Below are 13,736 nucleotides of genomic sequence, written 5' to 3'. Positions count from 1 at the left end.
ATTGTTGATCGTTTAACGAAGTTTGCTCATTTCATTCCTATTGACGTGCGTAGAAACACAGATAAGTTGGTTTCCTTGTACATTCGGGAAATGGTTAGGTTACATGGGATTCCAGTGAGTATTGTTTCAGATAGAGATCCTTTGTTCACTTCCGAGTTTTGGAAGAGCTTTCAGCGTGCTATGGGTACTAGTTTGGCGATGAGTACTGCTTATCATCCTCAGACAGATGGACAGACGGAGAGGGTGAATCAGATATTAGAAGATATGTTACGGTCTTGCGTAATTGATTTTGGTGGAGGATGGGAGGAGCATTTGCCTTTGGTGGAGTTTGCATATAATAACAGTTTCCAGTCGAGCATCAGTATGGCACCCTTTAAGCCTTTGTATGGGCTTCCATGTCGATCACCTACTTGTTGGGAAGACGTGGGAGATCGAGTATTACTTGGGCCTGAGATAGTGAGAGAGACATCTGAACAGATTAAAGTTATTAGAGAAAGGATTAAGACATCACAAAGTAAGCAGAAAAGTTATGCAGATTTGAAGAGGAAACGGGTTGAGTTTTTTGTAGGTGATTTTGTGTTTTTGAAGGTTTTCCCTATGAGAGGAGTTATGAGGTTTGGCATGAAAGGAAAGTTTAGTCCACGATATATTGGACCATATGAGATAGTAGCCTCCGTTGGTAGTTTGGCGTACCGTCTTGTTTTGCCGCCTAACTTAGCGATGATTCATGATGTCTTCCACATGTCTATGCTACGAAAATGTGTGAAAGATCCTACTGAGGTTGTTCAGCTAGCAGAGCTAGAGTTGAACGATGATGTAACTTTTACAGTGAAACCTATCACGATAGTAGATAGGGATGTGAAACACCTTAAGAGGAGGATTGTGAACTTGGTAAAAGTGCAATGGAGCGAAAAGGAAAATGACGTGACTTGGGAACTTGAAGATAAGGTAAGACAGATGCATCCTGAGCTCTTCTCTGACACTCTACCTTGAATCTCGGGATGAGATCCTTTTAAGGTGTGTATATTATAACACCCCGTATTTTCTTTTATTTTTCCTAGTATAATAATAATAAATAATAATAATATTATTATTATTAAGTAAAACAAAATATATGCTAACTATTAGTTAAGGATAAAAGTCCCGTAGGTAAATAGATCATTTTCATCCTTGTTTTTCGGTAGGTGTTTTAAAAAAAATAAAAAGGAGTTTCTCATGTAGAGTTTTTGGGAAAACACAGAGAGTTATACACATAAAAAAAATAAGAGACGGAAGGGAGAGTAACATCAGTGAGTGGTTGCTGTTTGAGAGTAAAAAGAAAAGGTTTTGAACGAGGAAGATCGTCTTTTTCGCGCGACAGTCGACTTCGGTCTTTTGGGGTTTTTCCGCTTTCGAAAATCTAGCTGTTCGGTTTACAAACTGTGAGTAGTCTGAAGATGTTATTTTAAAATTTTGTTTTATGCTAATCATATCCGTAATAGTGATTTCCTTACTTGATATCTTGTAAACTCTGTTAATGGTGTCGGCTGTTAGATAAAATTTTGAAGTACTACAGTTGTATGAAATTCTGACGAAAATCTTAATTTCATGATTGTTATGCTGTGATGATGATGAGAATGTGTATTAGTAAATACCCAATTCATTGTTTAATTTGATTCGAATAGAATTCTATTACTAGGGTTTTGTTTTATTGCTACTGTTGGTCTGTAGGATTTTATTGGTGGTTAGAAGTGTTTTGTGGTAAGGAGATGATCTATATAGGTTGTGTGGGTTGCCGGAGAATGATTGGTAGTGGTGGAAGTATGGTATGAGCGCTGTGAAGCTTTTGCAGAGCATTAATGGCGTCGATCGCAATTTTCGCAATATAAGGGAATTGAGATTTGAGGGTATCGACGGATTGGGTTTTTTGTGAGGAGTGAAACCGTGGGGTTTATATTTGAGTTAGATTAGTGGTTTGTGATGGCCAATTGGTGGAAGTGGCACTGGTGAAGTGAGGAAGAAGATAACGTCCTGTTCATTTCTTTTTAGTTGGGCTTAGGCTTGGGCTGAAATATGGCATGTGGTCTTAAGTGTTTAGTTGGGCTTGGAAAGATTAAAGACTATGGGCTTTAGTCTTTGAACTTTTGGGTTAGAGGAGTTTAGGACTGGGTGATTGCTGTTGACCTTGCTGGTTGACTTTGACTGTTGACCTGACTGCTTGTCTTTGACTGTTGACTAGGGTTGACTTTGACAAGTTGACCCAATTTGACTTTTAACTCGGATTATGATTTGGTCTATTAGGATAGGTCTAGGGCTATTAGCATGCTTGGCTTTAGGCTAAGACCTTTCTATATATAATTGTGTACGTGTATTAACTATTATGTGATATTTCAGTATTTTATGATATACAACGTTATGACACTTAGACATCCATATAATTAATAACGCGTAAACCAAAAATACATAAAACAAAATACTCCTTTGTTTTCTAAAATAATATATGCAATAAAATTCAATAATGCGTAAACAAATTTACCGCACCCTTTTAGAACTCTACACGCCTCAAGTTTTGGAAATGAGTTTTATGACTGATGATGTCATATGTACGTTAGGTGAGCATTTATTGAATGTGCTATAAACGGCTCGTTAGCATTATAAATGTGTATTCATTGAATGTGTCATGAATGACCAGATTGTTTTGACTGCCCTAGAGAGGAACTAAGGTATTCGCCTTGCGGGTTAGTTGTATTCCTTGAGTGTACGGGAATGTAGGGTTGGGTATTCCTTGAATGTGGCGGGAATGACCCAGGACATTCATTGAATGTGCCACAAATGGTCCGTTAATGATATGATAGATATTCTTTCAATGTGGCGGGAATGACCTAAGATATTCATTGAATGTGTCATGAATGACCTGAGTTTTTATGCCCAAAGAGGCTGTGAAATATGTGTATGAAATCTCAGAGATGGCTATGATATCGTGGTATTCGGTGGGAGAGAGGCACATAGAAATGTGTTATAACACTCCTATTTTTATTCTCTTTTTTAATTAAATATATATATAATTAAATAATAATAATAATAATAAATAGATAAAAATAAAAAGAATAAAGATTAGAAAGAGATAGGATAAAGAGGATAAACCCTATTCCCTATTTTTAAGGGGTTTTTGAAAAAAAAGGTGTTTATACAGGAGTTTACACGGAGAGTTTTAAACAGTGGAGAGAGAGAGAGTTTTTACTCAAAGAAAAAAATAGGAGGTTTCTTGCTGGGGATTTGTTGGCAACAGGAGCATATCACGAGGGAATTGAGGATACAACAAAGATGAGTGAGGGCGCGAAATTTTAGCTGGGGACGGTTGGGCTTTGAGTCTCTCAGTTGTTTCGTCGGTCTCGATTGTCATTGGTAATAGAGCGCTTATTAGCACTCTCAGCTTCCATTTCGGTGAGTATTTAGTTTGTCGAGTTTTGCATTGGTAGATCTGTTGAGTTTGACGTAGAGATAGTTATTATACCACACTTGTGTCAATCTAGCTGGATTTAGTATACATACACTACACCAGATTGGTTAATAAAAGACAGGTTAAAAGACGCTAACATTAGTGCCGAATCTTTGGACCCGTAACCAACGCCGTTTATATTACAAAAAGTCTCGTTTATTTTTTTGTTTGAAATCCTTAAAAAAGAAAAGCCCAATATAAACAGCCCAAAATGAAATAAAAACCACCGAACTCTTTTTTCTTTTTTCATTTCATTTCTTTTTTTCATTTCTCAGAGGTGATTTACTCAGAGGCGATTCCACTCTCTTTCGTTGTCCTCAATAAGGTGATTTTTCATTCTCCTCAAATCTAATTAGAAACCCTAGTTTTATCATTATATCATTATATTCTCCTCAAATCGAATTGTTAAATTCATTGATTTTGTTGATTTGAATAATTTTGATTTAGTTATCTTATTTAACTGAATTTTAACATTGATTTGAGAAATATTTTTGAATGAGTAATGCTTTTGTAAATATTTTAGGTATTTTTGAATAATTCACAATGAGTTCAAACTGAGGACACCACCAGTTGAACTTCCTATTGAATTTGTCTAGTAGGTAATTTAACCATCACCAAACTTCTCTTCTAATATAGTTCCAAGCTTTATATTTGACTTTTACATATATAATAGTGTGTGGTTTATGTTAGAAGAATAACATCACTTCATCTAGATGCAATGCCATTCTGTTTTTCTTCCTTAAAGTTTTCCATGTACACTTTTCTATTGAATGGTGCAGTTTGTGTTATAGGTCTAGACCTGGAAGCCTCGTAACTTAGAAACTATTCCTTTCTCTACACCAGATTAGTTTTATCACGTCCTTTTACCTTCTTAGAGGAGTAATTGACACAGGTACTAGGTTTTCACTGGAAGGAAAATCCCATGTTTAGAATTGGTCTAATAACCTTTAAGTCTAAACAAATTTGGAGTTGCAGGAATTAAATTGTCCAACAGTAAATTCTAGTTTACAAATTGGTGTCAAACTGAAATGGGTTGGTGAAGAATATATATATGAACTCAACTGGGTATCAAACCAGACTAAACTTAGTTGATTATTGAGGTATGCATATGTCAATAAGTGTCACTGTCATGCCGATTGGGTCCTCATTTCTTAGAATTGGGCATGAAAGAAAATGGATTTAAAATTAACACTTTGAAGGTAGATATCGGTATTCTTGTTTGTCTCCTGCTTTTGACATTTGTTAGTGTTTTTTTGAGTTTGAAGGCTGCTATTGATAAACTTGATTTGATTATAGCTTTCTGCTTATGGCCACTTTTCTGTATTTAATACCCAACAATTATGATTGTCGATATTGTTGTTGTCCTTTGGTATTATTTGTTTATAATTGCATTTATTATGTCCATTTATCTGTTAATTTGAGAGTGTCTGGTCTGTTTCATCTTTTGTATCCTCACTACAACACATCTTTTGTGTCCTCAATAGGCACGCAGGAATAAATCTCACAAACCAAAGCCATTTTTGTGTGATAGGAATGGCTCTATTACCACCAAACAAAGATTGGATGTCAACACCATTGAATAGCGATGAATACTTGGATGGACTTGAATCCTTTTTAAAGTTCATGACCGATAGATTAGGAAAAGGAACTTGGTGCTCTTGTCCATGTGCGAGGTGTCGTAATGTGAGTGGAAGGGTTGATCCGAAAATAGTGGCTGACCATTTAATTCATATTGGAATAGACCCATCCTATACGACATGGTATTTTCATGGGGAATCATTTGAAGAAGATGCAATCAATGTTGAGACTGTTGGTCCTTCCTCCCATAGCCAATATGAAGATGGCTATTCCCGAGACATTGATTTAGTTAGTGAAGAGTTGGGATATGCCCATCTTGATGGTTTGGATGAGTCCATGAATGGCAGTACATCAGATGAAGATCGAAATGTAGATGAGATGAGCTTGGACGATGATTCAAATTCTCATAATGAGTACCACTGTCATCAAAATCCAAATGACATAGGGAAGGAAACGAAGTTTAACAATTTATGGGAAGATGTGAAGAGGCCCATTTATTCATCTTGTAGGAACAATCAAACGAAGTTATCTCATAATTGAGTTAATTTGGTTAACCTTAAGATCTAAACATCAGTTTGTCGACAACCCGTTTCACCGATCTATTGAACACTCTAAGAGGAATTCTCCCTAAGATAATACCTTACCAAAGACATATGACGAAGCCAAAGAATTGATCAAGTCTTTAGGTATGGAGTATGAGACGATAGATGCTTGTCCAAATGATTGCATATTATATTGGAAAGATGATGAAAGTCTACAATGTTGTCCAAGATGTGGTGTAAGTAGATGGAAGAATGAAAGAGGTGATGATCTATTAGAGAAGAAAAACTTCATGCCAATAAAAGTATTGAGATACTTCCCTTTGATACCGAGGTTGCAAAGATTGTATAGGTAACCCTCTTGTTTAAATACTTATAACACATTTCCATTTGGTTTTAACAAGTAGCCAATTAAGATATTTATGTTTTCGTAGTGTTCCTTGGATTGAGCAAATGACATGGCATTCGAGGGCTTGTCGATGAAAATAGAATCGTCATCCAAATCGACTCTCTTAATTGGAGTACAATTGATGCTAAGTATCCGGAGTTTTCTTTTGAGCCTCGAAATGTCCGTCTAGGACTTGCAACGGATGGGTTTAATCCTTTTTCTCATCAGAGCAACTCGTATACTTGTTGGCCTGTTATGGTTGTTCCCTATAACTTACCTCCATCTCTTTGCATGAATAAGCAATTTGTTATGATGTCTATGTTGATACCCGGAAGAGTAGTCCAGGGAAAAACATTGATGTTTACTTGCGTTTTGATTGCGAGTTGAAAGAGTTGTGGTCCACGGGCACTCCATGTTATGATTCTTATACTTTCGGTCTACTTTTACTATGAAAGCAGTTTTTATTATGGGCTATTCACGACTTTCCTGCGATGGCATGCTTTCTCGGTTGTAGAATTGGTGGAACTTGTGGTTGTCTGTTTGTGCCAAAAATACGTGTTCAATTAGATTGAAACATGGGTCTAAGACTGCATATATGGGTCCGAGAAGATTTCTTCCTCGAAGATCATCCTTTTAGGCATCAAAAGAAACCGTTTGATGGAAAGGAAGAACTTAAGACTGCTCCATCCCGATTGACCCGTACTTTCGGTGTTGAGCATAGTAGAAGGGTTTGAAACGGTGTATGGAAAGGGGCACCGGATAATGGTCCTAGTCGTGGACCAAATGCTCAATTCTTACTAAGTTGCCATATTGGGAGGCAAGTAATGTTTTAACAATATTTTGAATATGATTTATCATGTGTCATTGTCATTTGAATGTTTGTATAATGCACAGACTTGTGTGTCTTTCACAATTTGGATGTGATGCATGTAGAAAAGAATGTTGCGGAGAATCTCATTGCAACTATTATGGAATTGGACAAGAGTAAAGATGGGTTGAAAAGCACGCCTAGATTTGAAAGAGATGAAAATTAAGCAACACTTGTGGCCCATAGAATCGGAGATAAGTTACTATTACCAAAGGTTGAGTTTGCTCTATCCCGGTTGAGAAAAACTCTTCTTAGAGACTTTGTCCACTTTGAAGGTACCTATTGGATATAGCTCTAATTGGAAGCGACATGCAAGCAGGGTAGATTTTGAATTGAAAGGATTGAAGTCACATGATTATCATATTTTGATGCAACAATTATTACCATTACTTGCTAATGCATGCTTTTAAAAACACAAGCCATTAAGGTAGCTATTGGGCAATTGTCAACATTCTTTAAAATCCTTTGCTCCAAAGTAATTTACCGTGATGAGCTTCAGATTGTGAAAGAAAGAGTAGTCATGACATTATGTGTCTTTGAGAAATATTTTCCACCCTCGTTCTTTGTTATCATGACACACCTTGTTGTGCATTTGGTGAAGAAGCGAAATTTGTGGACCAGTTTGGAGTCGGTGGATGTACATTTTGAGCGGTAAGTCTTTTGAGCAAATCATGCTTATTTTTGTTATTGGTTATAAATAATATTTTGGTGATGACATGTCTTAGGATGTTGAGATCTTATAAGAAGTATGTAAAGAATCCGCACACCCCGAAGGTTGTATTGTTTGAACGTTATGTCATTGAAGAATCAATAATGTACTGCATGGAGCACATGCCTAATGGCTCAAAGGGAAGCCACAAGCGAGGCAAGGAGAGATATATTGATGATGATGGTGAATTTGTAGTTTAAAACCCCTTAACAAAAAGGTGTACATACACTAACTAATGTGCAATATGAACAAGTCTGAAAATGGGTGCTTCAATGTTCAAAAGTTGCGATTCCATGGAGAAAGTAAGTATAACTAGTCAAGGTTATCTTAATTTGTGACTACGTACGAGGCTGGGGGGCATATATTTGACTTGTATTAGTTTTGTTTCATATTTAGGAAATACCAAGCATACGTCAATGGATTCAAATCCAGCAGTGCATAAGCGTAAAAAAAAACGATCCGATGAGTTTTATTTTTTTTGGTTAAGGCAACAAGTAAAACATCTTGACACCGAATTCAACATTTAAAGTTCAATTAATATTAGGTAGTTTTGTTCAATTAATATCATATATATGTTGGGTTTTTGACTTTTGAAAAAGTGAGATGTCGTCATCAAGAGACTTGTTGATGGTCCGCGACTTTCAAGCAACATCTTATAATTCCTATCAAGCAAGTGGATATGTGTTTTCTCTTGCTGAATGGGAAATTAACAAGACAACTCAGAATTCGGAGTTAAAATGAACGCTGATGACCAGTTTTAAAGTGCTAAAGATAGGAATCTTATCGATGAAGAAGCTACCTATTATGGGGTCATAAGACAAATTCTCGAGTTGAACTACTTTGACTTCACTCAAACTGTATTTTATTGTGATTGGGTTCGAATTGAGGATAAAGCGAATGGATGTTACTTTGACCCTGATATTAATTTAGTTTTTGTGAATTTTAGCAAGTTTCGAAGAAGTTCAAAGTTTGAAGATGAGCCATTTATCCTAGCATCTCAGGCCTCTCAAGTATTTTATTGTAAAGATCCAACAAGGAGTGGCTGGAATGTGGTGTTAGATGCTCCAAAGAGACTAACTAGAGATATGGATGCTTATGAAGACCCCTTGACTTTTGAGTCTAGAGTGCCTAGAGAATTTTTATATACATCACATTTAGAAGATGTTGGAGAAATAGGTGCAGATTGTGTACCAAAAAATTCTCGTATTTTGAAAAAAAAAAAAAAATTGAATGAATGATATGCATTTGTAACCTAGTCCAATGACATTGGAAAAGGCAGGAGAAATATATGCATTTGTAACCTATAATCACCAAATTGGTACATGTTTTTTCTTTATGGATGTTTCAATGATTTTTTACATTGCCAATGATTGATACTTTGCTCTGAACACTTGAGCACTTGTTATTGTACACTTTTTATGCATGATTTATAAGATGTTGTGTCATAAGATTTATAAGATGATTTATAAGATTGATACTTTGTCTAGCATTACTTTGTCTAGTATAGTCATTAAGACATTTTAGACTTTGTTTCTCCATTGTACAATATTTGAGCCAATAATCTGTTTGCTTTTTTAGGATATGGCAGACCAGGAAAACGCAAAGGTATATCTTAGTGATTAAAGATGTGTAAGTTTCATTGAATATGCTATTTTCTAATGGTTTGTGTTCTATAAAGAGCTCAAGGAAAAAGTTAAAAAAGGCCAAGAAGGAAAAGGTTGTGATGCATGATGTTATGCCTACAAATACTTCGAGGGTTGAGGTAATTTCATGACTAGGTGTATAACTTTCATTGCATTTTGTGCGTACTAATGATTTGTTTAAAAAGGCCAAGAAGGGAAAAGCTGTGATGTATGATGATAAGCCTACAAATACTTCGAGGGTTGAGGTAATTTCATGACTAAGGTGTATAACTTTCATTGCATTTTTTGTAACGGTGATAATTCACCGTCCTCTCATTTCTTTGAAGAGCTCTATTACATGTTGTTATGCCTAGAGATATTAATGAAGAAATGACAGAGAAAAAGAAATATAACTAGTAGACCAATAACAGCAAACTTTCCCATTTTTCAACTCCCTAACTTGTGTCAACTTATGAGAAAATGAAGGGATAAATACTGGTATGTATCACCAGAAGCTCATCATTAATATATATCTTTTGAATAGACATGATAGAGACTAAATTAATGGTATTGATCTCCACAACCCCTATCCCAATACCATGTACTTGACTGGGATCATTGGTCCTGCTTTGCTAGGACTCAAATCCTTGAGGCATTTAGATTTGAGTTTCAGAGTTTGAATTCTTTTCAAGGCATCTCTATACCTGAATTCTTTGGTTCGTTAAGAGAATTGCACTACCTAAACCTGTCGAAAGCTGGGTTTTGAGGATTAAATAAGTTCATATCGAAAAAGAGATCGAAAGATCTGTGATTTTTTTTAAACTTATTATTAGTCCTTTTCATTCTGATTTTTTAAACTAATGTGTCTGATTTTTTGTTTTTTTTAATTTGTTTTTCAAATTTGCACATTGAGGTTCTATTAAGTTGATTGGGTAGAGTTCAAATGATCAATGAAAATAGCCAATGATGACAGTTTTCAAGGCTTGTTTCTCGAAACATTAGATGGGCTAAGAGCTTTAGCGCCATTTAGTAAACTTGATCTTTCCTTACTATCTTTGTCCGGCACGCTTAATAACCTCGGTGGTCTAAGTTAACTCATTCTTGGTGGAGTTACTATGGCTTGAGCCACTACATTAACTGGATTTATCTACGGGGAACTACTATGTCTTGAGTTGCTGTAATAGTTGGGTTTCTCCTAACCCAGTTAGTTCTCTGCCGTGGGGGCTCCTGAATCGAAGGTACACTCCTTGGAGCAACAGCAGTACTCCTTGAGGTGGTAGGTCGAACTGAAGGACATTTTGAATCTTTATGGGATGTTTCCTAGTTCAGTTGGAAATATGACCTCACTTGTTAATCTCGATTTGTTTTTTAACGACATTGAAGGTGGAATTCTTAGCTCCATTGGTTACCTCCATTTTGAACATGTTTGGTAATAGCTTGACAGGGAGTTGCCAAAGTTTCTTCTGAAGACCAAGAGCTGCATCTCTGCAAGTCCTTTGCGTAGTATGATGTACTTAAGATTGAGTATGTAGAAGACAGAAATCAAGAAAATTGATTGTCCTTTAAATTCTGGTCACTCCTATAGATCATAAACTTATTTGATGAAGTAACCGGATTTGGTTTGAAGTTATTAATCTAAAATGTTGCTTGTGAATCAGGTGAAGAAAATGGCAATGCGTGCAATTAGCAAGTTGTGGAGGATTTGTGCATTTAGTGAGCTGTGGAGGATTTAGATCGAGGCAACTAGCAAAGCGAAACTTAGTAGGAAAATAACATTTTTTATTCTTGTAATAGGTGATTCAATTAGCTCAATACTAGGTGATTGAACTACATACAAAACAAATGTTCTGGAATGCTCATTTTGATATGCATATACTATTTTAGTGTTTATTTGGAAGGTTACTGCAGGGTTATTGGTTCTGAGGAAATCTCTAGTGAGCTGAACAATCAAGTTTTTGTGTTATTTTTTTAAAACCCAAAACTATAAAAAGACACACAATGAAGCGTCATTTTACAAGGCAATTTGGTGAGCCGGTTACACTTTTGTATCGTCTTTTAAAATAAAAGACAGCCCAATAAACGGGTCACAATCCGACACTTTGCCTGTGTCGTTCTTTATGAGAAAAGACACACCAGAATGTGTCTTTCCCCTACAATTCTGTTGTAGTGATATGCTTAGTGGAAAGGTTGTTACAAAACTTGGAATGAGTATTGGCATTTGTCAAAACTAGTTTTTATAATATTTAGTAATACTTCCCAATCGCTAGAACATTCCTCTACTTATGGTAATAAATGAAATGTGATTCGGTTGAAGTCAGAAAATCAATTTACTAATTTAGAGATACTTTGGTCAACAGCTTAAAACTTGTGACATGATATATATCATAATTGGACTACATAAAACTTAGTCAGTTGATTATAGATACGTTGAAGAAATTGTATCTTGAGTTGTCACCCTGCATTATATATATCACTAGCGCATGCTTAATACTTTGTATGGACAGAGAAGGAGACCATGATCCGGTGCTCCAGAACTAAAGTTGTGTTTAAAATGGGTTTAGGGTGCGAGTTTGTTTTTGGGTCGGATCTGTACCTGGTTTGGAATCGAGTTTTCACCTAGTTAGGGTCAGATTCAAACTCTGGACAAAACATAAAAAAAAGAGTTTTCTGTGTCTTCTTTCCAACCCAATCGACCTCGTTGCATTCCGAGGTTTGTGGATATGGTTACGGTGTTCGGAAGTTGGCACGTCAGAATTCTCTGATTTCAGAAATCCGGTCTGTGACTGGTTTAGAATCGAGTTTTCACATAATTAGGGTCAGATTTAAACTCTTGCCAAAACATGAAAAAGTGAGTTTTCTGAGTCTTCTTTCTAACCCAATTGGCCTCGTTGCATTCCAAGGTCTGTGGTGGTAGATATGATATCTGGAAGTTTGGTTGACAGAAAACAGTGCGTCAGAAATCAGTTTCTGCGCACTGTGTTCAAGTCCAGTTTTAATTTAGTTAGAGTTTGAACTAGATTTTTATGAAAATATGAAAAAGTAATATTTGGAAGTCTTCTTTCTATTCCAATTAGCCTCATTGCATTCCGAGGCCTGTGGAATTAATTATGATGTATAGAAGTTTTACTTGTAGAAAATAGTGTGTCAGAAAGCAGTTTCTGTGCACTGTGTTTGAGCCTAGTTTTGGAACATTTAGAATGAGATTGAGTATTTTTGTAAAACATTAGAAAGTAAGTTTTGTGTGTCAACTTTGCAACACAAAAAGCTTTGATGCGTTTGGATACCTGTGAAAAGAGTTGTGTCATTCGGAAGATAGTCCGTCAGAAATCTAGTTTGCTGAAAATTAGAATTTTTACCGTTTTCGACTTAAGTTTTCTTCTAGATGGGCTGATATTGGGACTTTGAATACTATATGAAAAAGTATGTCTATATACCCTAGTTTCTAAATATTTAAGTTACATGTCATTTGGATGAATGTAGGAAAAACTATAGCATTGACTATGTGGCTGATAAGAACTACGAAGGCTTGATTCCAATCTTAAAAGATTTGGATACGTAGGTAGCTTTGAGCAAAAGTGCAGCCACTATATATATTAGTTATTAGTTATTGTGATAATTAACTATATGTGTACAATGTCAGTACTTAATTGTGTACGTGATTGTGGTAGTTTAAAATGTATTCACGAGACATTTAACTAATGCGTTATTCTTGATTGAACCTTTTGATATTTATGATTTATATAATAGATAATGAGGTGAGTTGATTGGTTATTGTGTTTAGAAATTTTATTAATGATAACTTTTGAGTGTTTAAATCCGGTGTAAAAATGTCTGGTGAAAATTTAATGTGTCGCCCACACCTTTAGATCTCTCCACGCCTCTATGATGAAAAGAAATGTTTATGACTAATGATGTCATGTGGAAAGCCGCCTTAGAGAAGAACTAAGACATTCGCCTTGCGGGTGGGCTGTATTCCTTGAATGTACGGGAATGTAGGTGGGTATTCCTTGAATGTGGCAGGAATGACCCAAGGTATTCATTGAATGTGCCATGAATGACTTGTTAGTGTTATGATACATATTCCTTGAATGTGGCGGGAATGACTTAATGTATTCATTGAATGTGCCATGAATGACCTATTAGTATTATTATGGGTATTCTTTGAATGTGGCGGGAATGACCCAAGGTATTCATTGAATGTGCCATGAATGGCCTGTTAGTATTATGATGGGTATTCCTTGAATGTGGCGGGAATGACCCAAAGTATTCATTGAATGTGCCATGAATGACCTGATATTTTGTTATGCCTAAAGAAGGTTTTGTGATTATGTGTATGGAAAGCCCAGAGATGGCTGTGACTCACAAGTTACGAGTTTACAAGATGAAAGTATATTTCCTGGAGGCGATATCCCGCTTGGGACATATGTCTTGTAGTGGTACTCAGTGTGAGTGAGGCACACAGATATGTGTGATTTGGCAAATGTGTGTAGTGCAAATCGTGGAGTATGAACTAAAGGTTGGGCTGTGTCTTTGAATAAATGAGTTAACAAGACA

The 13,736-nt window shown here is 36.0% G+C and overlaps 1 long non-coding RNA gene across 1 annotated transcript; it reads left to right on the top strand.

Annotated features, from left to right (window-relative positions):
- Positions 1-3,560: 3,560 nt before the first annotated feature.
- LOC147520487 (uncharacterized) lies at positions 3,561-11,070 on the top strand. Its single transcript, XR_015214421.1, has 2 exons — positions 3,561-3,803; positions 10,841-11,070. It is a non-coding gene; the product is annotated as an uncharacterized LOC147520487 (long non-coding RNA).
- Positions 11,071-13,736: the final 2,666 nt, after the last annotated feature.

Source organism: Coptis chinensis, chromosome 2, assembly GCF_015680905.1.
Source record: "Coptis chinensis isolate HL-2020 chromosome 2, ASM1568090v1, whole genome shotgun sequence".
NCBI classification, from domain to species: domain Eukaryota; kingdom Viridiplantae; phylum Streptophyta; class Magnoliopsida; order Ranunculales; family Ranunculaceae; genus Coptis; species Coptis chinensis.
This window is presented reverse-complemented; position numbering and strand designations above follow the sequence as displayed.